The 15,335-nt window shown below is 44.6% G+C and overlaps 1 protein-coding gene across 1 annotated transcript in view; it reads right to left on the bottom strand.

Annotated features, from left to right (window-relative positions):
• Positions 1 to 15,335, bottom strand: part of pcdh15b (protocadherin-related 15b) — a 1,048,074-nt gene that overhangs the window by 806,609 nt on the left and 226,130 nt on the right. The gene's annotated exons all lie outside the window — the stretch shown is intronic.

Raw genomic sequence — 15,335 nt, 5'->3', positions numbered from 1 at the left:
GTCCACCAATATCCATTACAAACCCACCGTCTCCCACAGCTACCTCGACTACAGCTCCTCACACCCTGCTTCCTGTAAGGACTCCATCCCATTCTCTCAGTTCCTTCGCCTCCGTCGCATCTGTTCCGATGATGCCACCTTCAAAAACAGTTCCTCTGACATGTCCTCCTTCTTCCTTACCGAGGTTTTCCACCCACAGTCGTTGACAGGGTCCTCAACCGTGTCCGGCCCATGTCCCACGCATCTGCCCTCATGCCTTCTCCTCCCTCCCAGAAACATGATAGGGTCCCCCTTGTCCTCAATTATCACCCCACCAGCCTCCGCATTCAAAGGATCATCCTCCGCCATTTCCGCCAACTCCAGCATGATGCCACCACCAAACACATCTTCCCTTCACCCCCACTATCAGCATTCCGTAGGGATGTCTCCCTCCGGGACACCCTGGTCCACTCCTCCACCCCCTACTCCTCAACCACCTCCTATGGCACCACCCCATGCTCATGCAAAAGATGCAACACCTGCCCCTTCACTTCCTCTCTCCTCACCGTCCAAGGACCCAAACACTCCTTTCAAGTGAAGCAGCCTTTCACTTGCATTTCCCCCAACTTAGTCTACTGCATTTGTTGCTCCCAATGTGGTCTCCTCTACATTGGAGAGACCAAACGTAAACTGGGCGACCGCTTTGCAGAACACCTGCGGTCTGTCCGCAAGAATGACCCAAACCTCCCTGTCGCTTGCCATTTTAACACTCCACCCTGCTCTCTTGCCCACATGTCTGTCCTTGGCTTGCTGCATTGTTCCAGTGAAGCCCAACGCAAACTGGAGGAACAACACCTCATCTTCCGACTAGGCACTTTACAGCCTTCCGGACTGAATATTGAATTCAACAACTTTAGGTCATGAGCTCCCTCCCCCATCCCCACCCCCTTTCTGTTTCCCCCTTCCTTTTTTTTCCAATAAATTATATAGATTTTTCTTTTCCCACCTAGTTCCAGTATTTTTAAATATCTTAAAATCTTTTATGCTCTCCCCACCCCCACTAGAGCTATACCTTGAGTGCTCTACCATCCATTCTTAATTAGCACATTCGTTTAGATAATAACACCAACTTTAACACCTATGTGTTCTTTTGTTCTATTGTTGTTGACATCTTTTGATGATCTGCTTCTATCACTGCTTGTTTGTCCCTACAACCACACCCCCCCCCACTTCTCTCTCTCTCTCTCTCTCTCTCCGCACCCCCCCCCCCCCACCCCCCCCCCCCCCCCCCCCCCCCCCCCCACACACACCTTAAACCAGCTTATATTTCAACTCTTTCTTGCACTCGAACTCAAGTTCTGTCGAAGGGTCATGAGGACTCGAAACGTCAACTCTTCTCTTCTCTGCCAATGCTGCCAGACCTGCTGAGTTTTTCCAGGTAATTCTGTTTTTGTTTTGGATTTCCAGCATCCGCAGTTTTTTTGTTTTTAAGTCCAGAGAACCCTGGATGTCGAGGAAGGTAAAGGATTGGATAAGGAAAAAAGGGAAGTTTATGGTAGATACCAAGGGCTCAAAACAGCAGAAGTCCTAGAGCAGTATAGAAAGCTTAGGGGGTTACTTAAAAAATAAATTAGGAGAGCAAAGAGGGGGCATGAAAAAACATTGACGGGTAAAATAAAGGAAAATCCAAAGGCATTTTATATGTATATTAGGGGCAAGAGGATAACCAGGGAAAGAATAGGGCCCGTTAGGGACCAAAGTGGCAATCTGTGTGAGGAGTCATAAGATGTTGGTGAGGTTTTAAATGAGTACTTGGCATCTGTATTCACTATAGAGAAGGACAATGTAGGTATATAAATAAGGGAAGGGGACTGTGATATACTTGAACAAATTAGTATCGAAAAGTAGGAGGTCTTAGCGGTTTTAGCGGGCTTAAAAGTGGATAAATCCTCAAGCCCAGATGAGATGTATCCCAGGATGCTGTGGGACGTAACGGAGGAGATTGCAGGGGCCCTGCCATTCATTTTCAAATCCTCGCTAACCACAGGAGAGGTGCTAGAAGACTCAAGGACAGCTATTGTGGTACCATTATTCAAGAAGGGTGGTAGGGATAAACCAGGGAACTTGAATCCAACATCAGCTGTAGGGGAACTTTTGAAAAAAATTTTGAGGGACAGAATTAATCTCCACTTGAACAGGCAAGGATTAATCAAGGATAGTCAGCATGGCTTTGTCAGGGGGAGATCATGTCTCACAAATTTGACTGAATTTTTCAAGGAGGTGACTAGGGCCAGGAATTCTCCTATGGTGGGCGGGCTGGGCGCAGAGCCGATCGCTTCCGCACTCCCATTTTACGCAGGTGGGCCAATTAAGGCCTGCTCAGCGTAATATGCAGCCGGAAGTGCTCAAAGCTACCTGTGCAGGTGGGAGGGAGAGTCAAAGCCAGCACTCTTTTGCACATGCATGTGAAAGAGCGCTTCGACCTCCGAAGCACAGAGCTGCCTCAGGGAGATTGAATGGATATTAAAATAATTAGAGAATTGATTTGAAAATGTATTTAAACATGTCCCTCATGTGACGGTGTCACGAGTGGGGACATGTTTTTATATTTATGAAATTTAATTAATTTATTTAATAAAAGCTTCAGGAAACATCATCCCGCTCATGGATGAAGTTTCCTGAAAAACGCCAAGGCTGCTTGAGCTTTCCGCCTGTCTGCCAACCTTAAGGTTGGACGGGTAGCGTTCTCAAGTGGTTGAATTAATTTCTTAATGGGATTAACAGGCTGTTTACATTTTGGCGGGTGCGCAGACGACTCCGGCACATGGCCACCGAATGAAGTATAGCGATGGCATGCAATGACATCAGGATGCACGCCCGACATCATCACACGTCATTTTATGCTATAGCGTGTCGGGCCCACCTCCGCACGCCAACTAGAAAATTCTGCCCTAGGTGTGTAAATGAGGGTGATGCAGTTGATGTAGTCTGCATGCACTTCAGTAAGGCTTTTGACAAGGTCTCACGTGGGGGATGGTCAAGAAAGAAACAGCCCATGGGATCCTGGGCAATTTGGCAAATTGGATCCAACATTGGCTTAGTGGCAGGAGGCAGAGGGTGATGGTCGAAGGTTGTTTTTTTGTGACTGGAAACCTGTGTCCAGTGGTGTACCGCAGGGTTCAATGCTGGGTCCCTTGTTGTTTGTAGTTAACATTAATTATCTAGACATGAACGTAGTAGGCATGATCAGTAAGTTCGCAGATGACACAAAAATTGGTGGTGTGGTAAATAGTGAGGAGGAAAGCCTTAGACTACATGACATTATAGACGGGCTGGTCAGGTTGGCAGAACAGTGGCAAGTGGAATTTAATCCTGAAAGGTGTGAGGTGATGCATTTTGAGATTACTAACCAGGCAAGGGAGTACACGATGATTAGTAGGACCCTAGGAAGTACAGGGGATCAGAAAGTCCTTGGTGTGCATATCCACAGATCCTTGAAGGCAGCAGGACAGCTAGGTAAGGTGGTTAAGAGGCATATAGGATACTTGCCTTTATTAATCGAGGCACTGAATACAGGAACAGGGAGGTTATGATGGAGTTGTATAAAGCGTTAGTTAGGCCACATCTGGAGTACAGTGTGCAGTTCTGGTTGCCACACAATAGGAGGGATGTGATTATACTTGAGAGGGTGCAGAGGAGACTCACCAGGAAGTTGCCTGGGCTGGAGCGTTTCAGCTATGAAGAGAGACTAGATACGCTGGGGTTGTATTCCTTAGAGGAGAGAAGGCTTAGGGAAGACCTGATTGAGGTGTACAAAATTATGAGGGGCATAGATAGGGTAGGTAGGAAAAAACTTTTCCCCTTAGTGGAGGGATCAATAACCAGGGAACATAGATTTAAGGGGCAGGAGGTTTAGAGGCGATTTAAGGAAAAAAGTTTTCACCCAGAGAACGGGGGGTATCTGGAACTCAGTGCCTGAAAGGGTGGAAGAGGCAGGAACCCTCACAACATTTAAGAAGCATTTAGATGAACACTTGAAACACCATAGCATACAAGGGGCAGAATTTTCTGCCTGACGGGCGAGCAGGCCTGACCCAATCTCTGGCGGGTGGGGAGCCGATCCCCTTAAGGTTGGCGGGTTGGCCAGGAGCTCCAGCGGCAAATAGATAAAACATGAAACCTCATCCAGCGGGGAGCCAATCCTTGCCGGAGAAGTGGGCCGCACGGACATTTTACGTGGGCGGCCCAGCGTGACATCCGGTGGGAAGCGCTATATGCTGCCTGTGTGGGCGGGGGGGGATTCCTCAAAAGCGAGGGTGCGCTCTTTGTCGCATGCGCACGAAAGAGCACACATCTCCCTGAGGCTGCCTCAGGGAGATCGCTTCCACGTTGAAAAATATTAAAAATAGAAAAAAAAATCCCTAACATGTCCCCCTCTTGTGACAATGTCACATGAGATGGGACATGTTCATAATTTACATAATAACTTTAGTAAAATTTTTAAAACCCTGCATGAAACCTCATCCCACCACTGGATGAGGTTTCATGTTTTATCTATTTGCCGCCGGGGCTCCTGGACTGCCCGCCAACTTTAAGGTTGGAAGGGCAGGCCCTTTAATTGTTCAATCGATCCTGTTAATGGCCTCAATTGGCCATTGAGAGGTCGGCGGGCCTGCAGCTCATTTTGCTGCGCCCCCGCCTTCCTGAAAATTTAAATGAGGCGGGATAATCTCGGGGGCTCCGTCAGACGCTATCCTGTGTTGGCGAGCGGGCCCCGCCCCCTGCTCGACGACGGCAAAATTCTGTCCAAGGTTACAGGCTGAGTGCCAGAAAATGCAATTAGAGCAGATAGTGGCTTGATGACCAGCACAGACATGATGGGCCGAAGGGCCTCTTTCCGTGCTGTAAAACTCTATGACTCTATGAAACCAAGAAAAATACAAGTTCAGTGTGTGCTGTAAAAGAAACAAAAAGAAAACAAAATTGCATTGAAAGAAGAACGACATACCATGATACAAGATTAGCTACACTCTGATGGTGTTAAATCATTCCCGACAGTTATTTAAAATTAATGAATAGATGCACGATCTGTGACACATCAACATTCCTTTCATAGACCTGCATCATTTCCCAATATAAGCGATAGCAGCAAGCTAAAATTAGGTAATAAATAGTACTCGTGCAGTGCAAAAACCACTTGAGAATTAAGCCAAATTAAGTTAGTCTTGTATGTTTTATCAATGGCACTCAATCTACAGGGTTAAAGGACTGTTTTTGTCACCAGTATATAAATACAGTTGATCAGAAATTGTTAATCCATATGCATATTTTTAAACAATGCAATGTCAGACTATCAGTATTGAATTTTTAATCAGCTTTTCAATTTTTCTCAAATATATGGTATAATAAGCCTATTCCATTAGCTCATCATGTTCATGATAAGTACTGGATTGGTCACGGTTGGGTCAGGTTCTGTTTAAGTTTAAGTCCATTTACACTAAAATGTAAATTGCCTGCAGCACAGCACTAGGGACAATTACAGCAAAGTATAATACTGGTGGAGCAAACAGCTGTGCTCAAAACAAAATGCGGTCACATACATAACTGCCTTTGGGGTATTTAGCTATTTTCAGTAATTTCTAGATTTGCAATAGGCAACTTTCTGTTCTTGCTGATAAAATGGCCTGACTAAAAGCTCATAAGAAAGTCAGCCAGCCCTTGCACGGTAAACCTGAAATTGTCATTTTATTTTGATAAAGAAATGGTGCTGTGAATTAAACATGTGCAAAAGCTGCCATGCTTTGTTTGGAAATGCTAATACAGCCTCATAGCATAAAGGTACATATACATTATTCATACGGTTGTTTTGAATGCTTAATAAAACTGTTGATGGAATCTTTTCTTACGTATATCACCAATTCAAAAAGAGGGTTGGGGGGAAAAAAATCATTTATTCACTAAATAGCAGCTCAAATAGTTAAATGCAGTTTCCAGTCAAAAGGTCACCGGTATGCAATTGGGATGGATTCTATTACAATGCACTTCCAGGATCACAAGATGTAGCAGGAAGTATTAAATGCCGTCTGAGCTAGCAAGACCTTTATGTAGCAAGGGATAAAATCATTCACTGCTGAAGAGCTTTTTAAAAAAGGGGCAGACGGAAGAGGAAACTGTTGCTGTATTAGATGAGGACTTTGATCTACTTGTGGTTTTCTTTTTGATAGAGGCAGAAAGAGACCACTATAACAAGGAGAGATTTGACTCTTGGTTACTGAGAGCATAGAGAAGCTTGTGCAAATAGTAAATAGTATACAATTGGGCAAGCCAATGATATTGCGTAGCAAATAGCATGCTCTGACAATTCTGGTCTTGCTGAAAACGATGATAGCAGAAACTGCCACTGCCTCATTACCGAACTGCTTTAGTAAAAATGATTCACAGATAACTAGTATGTCAAGAAACAAATAGCAAGAAATGACAACTTGGTTTTCAGCCCATATAATCTGAAAGGTAGGTTTATGATTTATGTGCATAAACAGCTAAGATCACCAACAAGCATAGTCACCTCTGTTAGATACCAGATATACTAGACTAAAACAAGGTTGCGGAATGCTCTTCTTTTCACTACACCAGTTATGAAACTCATACTTACCGGCTTGTCGGGAACGGAGGTCAGAAACTCCAGGTCCTGACAGACTTTGGACTTCCTGGGCATGCTCAGGCCAGGAGCAGGCTACACACGTGCAGTTTGACATCTCTACCTTCTTTAGGCTGAGGACAGGCCTTGCACACCTGTGCATAGAAAAAAAAAGGGCTCGCTACCCGAGTCAGGTGACTGGGTGCGGAGTGCCAAAGTCAAGAAGCGTCCCAGAGAGACGGACAAGGGAGGAGTACAGGGAGAGGTCCCAAAAGGAAGCCCCAGATAAAGGACAGGGACAGGGGACAGAAACAGACCCCAGTTAAGAATTAGACAGGAACAGAGAAACAGGCTCCAATCAGAAAAAGAGCGGTGGGGAGCAGATTTTAGGCGATGTGGCCTCGGGAGAAGCTCTGAAAATCTGAGAAGGCAACTGAAGATTGGTAACTATGTGCTGTGGGCTGCTGGGGCAAAGGTGCCCCTTTGGAGTAGTTGTGTTCTGCTAGGCATGGCCAAAGTAATTAAATTGTGCTTGTCAGCTGATGCTTGAGTGTATTCAGGAATCCAAGGAATGGAATCTTGGAAGGCAAGATTGAAACCCTGTGAGGTGGGCTGCCATTAAAGACGTCCAAGTTGGAATGACTTTGGAGAGAATTCCAAGGTGAGGTTTTTGAAGGTGAAGATTGAAAACCCTCATGAGAGAGATGGGCCTGGGTTTTTCCTATGGTGAGTGGGCTGAACAGGGGCAGGTGTGCAGCTGATCGCCGCCCGCGATTGGCTCCGTGCCGCCATTTTACGCAGGCAGGCCAATTAAGGCCCACCCAGCATATTGCGCAGCCGGTAGCGCTCAGTACTACTTGTGCGGGCGGGGGGAGGAGAGAGAGTCGGGGCCTGCAGTCTTTGGTGCATGCATGCGAAAGATCGCAGCAATCTCCCCGAGGCACAGAGCTGCCTCAGGGAGTTTAACTGGTTATGAAATTTAAAAATTTATTCAAACATGTCCCCTCATTTGACAGTGTCACATGAGTTGGGACATGTTTGTAAAGGTTGGAAAATTAAGTTATTGATCTTATAAAAGCTTCAGGAAACCTCACCCCGTCCGTGGATGAGGTTTCCTGAAAAATACGAAAGCTGCTTGGGCTTTTCGGCTCCCGCCAACCTGAGGTTGGGAGGGCAGCGCTCTTAACTACTTTAATTACTTTCTTAATGGCCTTAATAGGCTGTTGACATTTAGGCAGGCATACAGCTGACTCCAGCACACGTCTGCCGAATGAAATATCGCCATGACGTTGGGATGCACACCCAACGTCATTGCGCATCATTTTACGTGTCGACGTGTAGGGCCCACCTCCACACGCTGACCAGAAGATTCAACCCTTGGAGTTTCAGTGAGATCAGCTGACTCAGAGTTGACTCAGGATGAGACTAACGACTGAGTGGATTGTTCAGAAATCCAAGGAATGCATTTTGGTTCCATCTGTCATTTGCTTGGTAGTGTGATGTGTTCGACCACAGTTTGCTTGTTAATTTACATGTACCTCATACTTTCCTTGAATGTTAGAGGATAAGATAGGTATTGTAAATTTCTTTATTAGTCAAACTCTGTCTGCTTTAAACAAAATGTTAATTTCCTAACCAGATCTCACCAACAACGTGATCTGGCCAAGGATCATAACAACCATAAAACATATTAGGCTTCGAAGCTAGGTGCCTGGAAGGAGTCTGACGTACAAACATATGCTTTGTTCCATGTCATCAGTAATCACTAATTCCAGGAGATATGTTGACTCAGTTGACCAGGCTAGTTGTCAGACCTAAAGCTACTTCATTCAGCATTACCTCTGGGCAGGTGGAATGGGTGCCTTTGGTTAAGAAGTTAAACAAATCTTACACAATTTACAGCTTGCAATGGACACTTTCATTGTAACACAGCTTCCAAGCAAATTTGGGGGAGAATTTTCTCCCCGCCAAGGGGGTTGGGCGGAAGCGGGCACGGAGCCAATCACTGCCCATGATCAGCTGTGCGCCACCATTTTACATGGGCGGGCCAATTAAGGCCTGCCCAACGTGGATGCGCACCCGGAAGCGCTGAGAGCTCCCTGTGTGGGCAGGGGGCAGTAGGCTGAGTCGGGGCCTGTGCTCTTTCGCACATGCGCGTGAAAGAGCACAGAAATCTCCCTGAGGCACAGAGCTGTCTCAGGGAGATCAGTTTGAGTTTCAAAAATTTTAATAAAGAAAAAAAATTAGGACATGTCCCCTCATGTGAAAGTGTCACATAAGCTGGGACCTGTCTATGAATTTTAATGAAAATATTTATTTCACTTATAAATCATTCATGAAACCGTGGATGAGGTTTCATGAAGAATGCGAAGGCCGCCTGGGCTCTTCGCCTGCCCGCCAACCTTAAGGTTGGACGGGCAGCTATGTTAAGTGGTTTAATTACTTTTTAAATGGCCTTAATAGGCCTTTGACAGTTCGGCGGGCACACAGCCGCCTCGGCTGCGCACACACCAAACTGAAAATCGGAATGATACACCGTGAAGTCGGGACGCATGCCCAACGTCACTGTGTGTCATTTGACGCTTCGGTAAATGGATCCCGCCCCTGCTCGCTGAGCCGAAGATTCTAGCCACGGTTACAGCATGACCCCATCATTATGGGAGTCCAGTGGGCTGATTCCTGTTACCAACTACATGAAAGCCCTTCATTGTAATAGTCTAGCCTTTGCATACTATTCCACAATATTTCAAACACGCTACTAAGCTGTTAAAATCTATTTTGCGCTATGTTGAAAAAATGGGTAAATACACAATTCTTTTAGTGGTGTTAAGATAGAACAGAATTTGAAGTGCTTTTAGTTGATTTTCAAAGCTATTTTACATTTCCTTTATCTACCAATAAAGATGGGAGTCCTCCAATTATTTGACCTGATATTCTTTGAAATATTCCACTACTAGCTTAACTTTCAGTTGTTTTTCTCATGTTCATCAAAGGAGTAAGAGCACCACCAGTCACGAAAGATTGTGCCCATGGCATAATTTAGTTTTTAAATGGTCAGGTTATTGTCAAACAAATTTAATGAGCATTTGAAAAACAGAGTTTCCATTATTAAGGTTATTATGTTACCATAACCGCTGGCCATATTGAAACGTTAATGTTCAATGCAGTGAATCCATTGGAAGTAACTCCAAATCATGAATTCTGCATTTATCACATTCATAGATAATGACTGGAACTGAACAGCTATATCTCAATCAAATATAAAGCACTAAAAATCATTATTTTCTCTTTCAGTTCAACACAAGATTGAAGCTCAGATTAACGTTAAAATTGATGAATGGACCCACCATTTGATGTTCCAATAAGGGAGGTCAGCTCCAAACTAATGTCGAACAGAGAATTGTGGTGGTGTTGTAGCCCCATCAGCATCCATTTGAGGATAGTTCCCCACCGGCAACAAATGATTGATTAATTTAAAAGTGTAAAAAAAATGCCTGTCCACAAATAATAGTAGATGAAATTTGCGGCATTTTTTTTGTATTGGTGGATCAATGCTTTTGAACTGTTTATTTATCTGTGATGGTTTTTAGCTGGCAACGATACAGGTCAAATTCTTGGTGATCCAAAGGAGGGAAGAGCTACATTTTGGACCCACTGACCCCAATTTTCTTGAAACAGACTTCATGCAGAAGTTAGAGAAATTTGCACCAGTTTCTATACAAATTTTGCCGACAATAATTTATGCCAAAATTTCCTTTTACTAGAGGATGAAATCCAGAAGCAAACAAGCACAAATCAAACCAGCTCCACCAATTAGTGTCCATTCGTTTTAACTGTTGACACTCTTCTCAAAATGGTGTATTCCACTCAGAAAATAAGATTTATTGCACGTGTCTGCGCTGTTGTTGAATGGTAAAGCACTTCTGGAATATACAAAGTTTGTGAAAGGCACTATACAAAAAAGTGTAAGTCTTTCTTTTCTATAGAGTAAAAAATAGAGCACTCTGATGTTTCATAACAGTAATGCCACATCCCTGAGTGGTCTGACAATAAACTTGCATTAGGCAGGGAGGAAAGTGTGTAATAATTAAATCTGGGTTTGAACTCAGCCATTCAATTGAGAAATCTGGCATGTTAGCAATAGGTCCATTGCACAGAAACTCATTTCTACTTGCATTTGAAAAAAACAGTGGTTCCACTGCTATCTCCAGTAACAAAGATAAACTTGCACACCTTCACCAGTATATCAATTTAGGCAGCATCAAAGTACCACTGTTAATATTGTTAAAGTCTGAATTATTCAAAGTTAGCTACTGAAATTGACATCCCAACCAATAGTTTTATTTTTGCGTGATACTGACCAGGAAGTTCCCTAGAGATGTTTCCAACCCATTAGAACTGCTTCAACTGAAGCTTTACTTAGAATTTGATATCATACACAGCAAAGAAACAGACAACTCTGCCCACTTAGTCCATGCTGGCATTTATGCTACACTCAAGCCGTCTCATCCTCCAACTATAATCCTCTATTCCCTTGTCCCTCATATGCTTATCTAGCTTCCGCATAAATGCATCCACTGTATTCCTCTAGAGCACGCCCTGAGTTCCACACTGTAGAGCTGAGGTTGCAATCAGATTATCCATGACCTTATTCAATGGTGGAGCAGTCACAAGGGGCCTAGTGGCCTACTCCTGCTCCTAATGCGTATGTTCGTATTTTCACTAATCTAGGGATAAAAATGTAAAAATGTTTCTACTGAATACCCTATTTGACAACTTGGTGACTACAATGATGGTTTCTAGTTTTGCTCTTCCCCATACACACACTCTGTCTACCCTATCAAAACCTTTCACAATTTTAGATGTCTATTAGGCTACTCCACAGATTTCTCTTTTCAAGAGTAAAGATACCCAACTTGTTCATCCTTTTCTGACAGGTAAAACCACACAGATCAGAAAACATCTCTGCATTTTTTTAATATACTATCTCCACTGCCTCTGTTTCCTTTTTATAATATGGCATGGAAGGGTGGTAGAGGCAGGTTCAATTGAGGCATTCGAGAGGGCATTGGATGATTGTTTCTACTTAAATAATTATGGGGAAAAGGCAGGAGAATGGCACTGAGTCATAATGCTCATTCCGAAAGCCAGTGCAGACATGATAGGCCAAATGGCCTCCTTCTGCACTGTAACAATTCTGTAACAACCAGAATTGCACAAAGGATTCCAGGTGTGGTCTAAAGATTTGTTACATGTTTCTCCACTTTTCAATTCTATCCATCCCGAAATAAGCCCTGGTATCTGATTTGCTTTTGTTATGGTATAATTGACCTGTGTTGCAATTTTTAGTGATTTATGCATCTGTATATCCAGATCTCTTTGTTTCTCTACCCCATTTAGATTCCTATTTTCTAAGTAATATGTGACCTCCTTATTTCTCTTACAAAAATGTATGAACTCACACATATGTCAAAATTGATTTGTCAATCATATGCCCACTCTTTGGGCAGAATCTAGCCCTCGATGGGTGGGCAGGCCCCACCGGCTCGGCGGTGGGTGGGCAGCCGATCACCGCCGCCGAAATGGGCCCCACCACCATTTTAAGTGGGCAGGCCAATTAAGGCCTGCCCAGCAGGCCGCCCGACGGGAAGCGCTATGCACTTCCTGTGGGGGGAGGGGGGATTCCCCAACTGTCAGAGTGCGTGAAAGAGCGCACATCTCCCTGAGACTAAATGCTGCCTCAGAGAGAGCGCTGACAGTGTTTGAAAGTGTAAAAATAGAAAAATAAAAAAATATTAACATGTCCCCCTCATGTGACAATGTCATACGAAATCGGACATGTTAATAAGTATCACAAAAACTTTATTAAACCTTTTTAAAACTGACATGAAACCTCATCCCGCCGGTGGATGAGGTCTCATGTTTTTTCAGAAGCCCGCTGGGGCTCCTGGCCTGCCAGCCAGCCTTAAGGTTGGAAGGGCAGGGCCTTTAATTGACTTAATTATCCTGTCAATGGCCTCAATTGGCCATTGACAGGTCAGCGGGCAGGCAGCTGATTTCACTGTGCCCCCACCTTCCTGAATATTTAAATGGGGCAGGATGACATTAGGGGTTTCCCCTGACGTCATCCCGCATTATTTTCGCGTTGGCGAGCGGGCCCCGCCCCTAGCTCGCCGATGGAAAAATTCTGCCCTTTAAGTTTATTAATGTTTTCTTGTAATTTGGTGCAGTCCTCCTCAGCCCTGACTATCCCTCCCAATTTGCTAGAAAAGCAAAATACTACACATGCTGAAAATCTGAAATCAAAACAGAAAATGCTGTAAATACTCAAAAGGTCTGGCAGCATCTGTAGAGAGGGAAACACTTAACGTTTCATCATTAACCTGAAACTCTGTTTCTGTCCCCACAGATGCTGCCAGACCATGCAGAATGGGCAGACCAAGTGACAGATAGAACTTAATAAAGAGAAGTGTGAGGTAATGCATTTTGGCAGAAGGGACAGGGAGAGGCAAAATGTACTTAATGGCACAGTTCAAGAGCACATACTCAAGAAGCTTGACACCGTCCGGGACAAAGCAGTCCGCTTGATTTGCACCACACCCACAAACATTCACTCCTCCACCAACAACGCAGAGTAGCAGCAGTATGTACCATCTACAAGATGTACTGCAGAAACTCACCAAGGTTCCTGAGACAGCGCCTTCCAAACCTACAACCATTACCATCTAGAAGGATAAGGGCAGCAGATACATGGGAACACCAACACCTGGAAGTTTCCCTACAAGTCAATTCCATCCAGACTTGGAAATATATCACCATTCCTTCACTGTCGCTGGGTCAAAATCCTGGAACTCCCTCCCTAACAGCACTGTAGGTGTACCTACACCACATGGACAGCAGCGACTCAAGAAGGCAGCTCACCACTACCTTCTCAAGGGCAGCTAGGGATGGGCAACAAATGTTGGCCCAGCCAGCAAAGCCCACATCCCATGAATGAATTTTTTAAAAAACCATGTACAACAAAAGAGGTAAGGAACGACAATAAAACATTTTAAAAAGTGTACAAGAATGCCAAATGGGAGAGGTACAAAGAACAGCAAAGGGTAATATCACACATAGTAATATCTACAAAAAGGGAGTATGAAAAAAAACATGAAGAGGTGTCAAAATCAGCACAAAAATATTTTACAATTATGTTACTAAAAAGAGGGTGGTTATGAGCAAGGCTGTCTGCTTAAAAACTGACAATAGTGATATAAACAAAAGTAATGAAATGGCCTACATGTTAAATTTTTGTGTCAGTATTTACAATAAAGGAAAAGGATAGCAGGCAAGACATACCAAGGAAATGAATATTGAATCAAGGACAGGAACTCACCAAAAATAACATAAGCAAATTAACAGTCATGAAGAAAATAATGACACTATAAAGTGACAAACCTACAGGGACCCGATGGCTTTTATCCAGGGCTTCTCTTTTAAAAAGTAGGTGAGAACATTTCAAATGCCCTAATATGATCTTCCAAAAGTATCTCAGTTTAGAAACCATTCCTTTAGATTGGAATATTGTCCAAGTCGGTTTGATGTATGATTTGAAGAGGAACTTGGAAGTGGTGACATTTCCATGCATATTCTGCCCTTATTCTTCAAAGTGATGCAAGTTGAGTGTTTTTGGAGGTGCTGCCACAAAGAGCGTATTTATCCCAGATTTGCACTAAGTGCAGTAGTGGGCTTTTTTACCCGCCGGCCGCGAAGGCAGCTTTTCACATTGTATCGTCCCAAACCCACCGCATTAATTATGCATTCCTGGGATACACACCATTTCAATGCCAGGCGGCCTCTGATTCCTCTGCCTCGCCACTTCACCGCATTAGGTACCACATTTAAGGTACAGCCATGCTCAGTGCTTCCAGCCCAGGACCTCAGCAAAGCAGACATGGCCCCAAAAGGCAAGAAGACTGCAGCCCTCCAGCGGCTTTTGGATGCTGTGGAGGCCTGCGATGATGTCCTCTACCCCCGCTCTGGCCACAGGAGGGGCAGCAATATTACCACTCCAGCTTGGTAGGCGATGACAGTGGTGATCAGTGCCAATGCTGCACAGAAGAGGTTGGCCATCCAGTGCAAATAGAGGATGAATGCAGCCAACCAGCTCATCACTCTAAACTCTCACACTCAAGCCCATCACACATTCACTGGCATCTCACTCACTGCCAGTTCAAGGGACATCACCACCCATTCTCACACACATATCGTCACATGTCCATCTGGCCTCATCTCCTCTGGAGACTGCCTCCTCAGCCCTCACCATCTTGAGGCCACTTGCACAGATCAACATGTGCCTCTACACACACCCTGCGATACCCTGCTTCCCCAATACTGCTCTCGTCCTGCAGCCTCATCCCTTCCCTGAGGCCAAGCAAGCCCTAGCCCTGCAGCCATTGAAAAGCCACCCATATATGGCTGATCTTGTAGATAGAGACCTGCCCATCAGCCCCACTAAAAGTATTGTGGTGCTGTCTGTGAAGCCTGGCTCTGATGACTGCAAGTGCTGACCGAAGGAAGGCAAACAAGCCTTGAAGTCCCGAGTGAAGTGCAGTCCACCAAGTGTACGCCTTATATATGCTGTTGTGAAACATGATGGCGCATTTTCCTGCATACGTGGGTGGGTGATCCAGCGGGGAGAGTGGGGATGGATGAGTCCAGCGGGCTGGCCTTATGA

This window comes from Carcharodon carcharias, chromosome 17 (genome assembly GCF_017639515.1).
Source record: "Carcharodon carcharias isolate sCarCar2 chromosome 17, sCarCar2.pri, whole genome shotgun sequence".
Lineage (NCBI taxonomy): Eukaryota > Metazoa > Chordata > Chondrichthyes > Lamniformes > Lamnidae > Carcharodon > Carcharodon carcharias.
The sequence above is the reverse complement of the archived record's forward strand: the minus strand, read 5'-3'. Positions and strand labels throughout refer to the sequence as shown.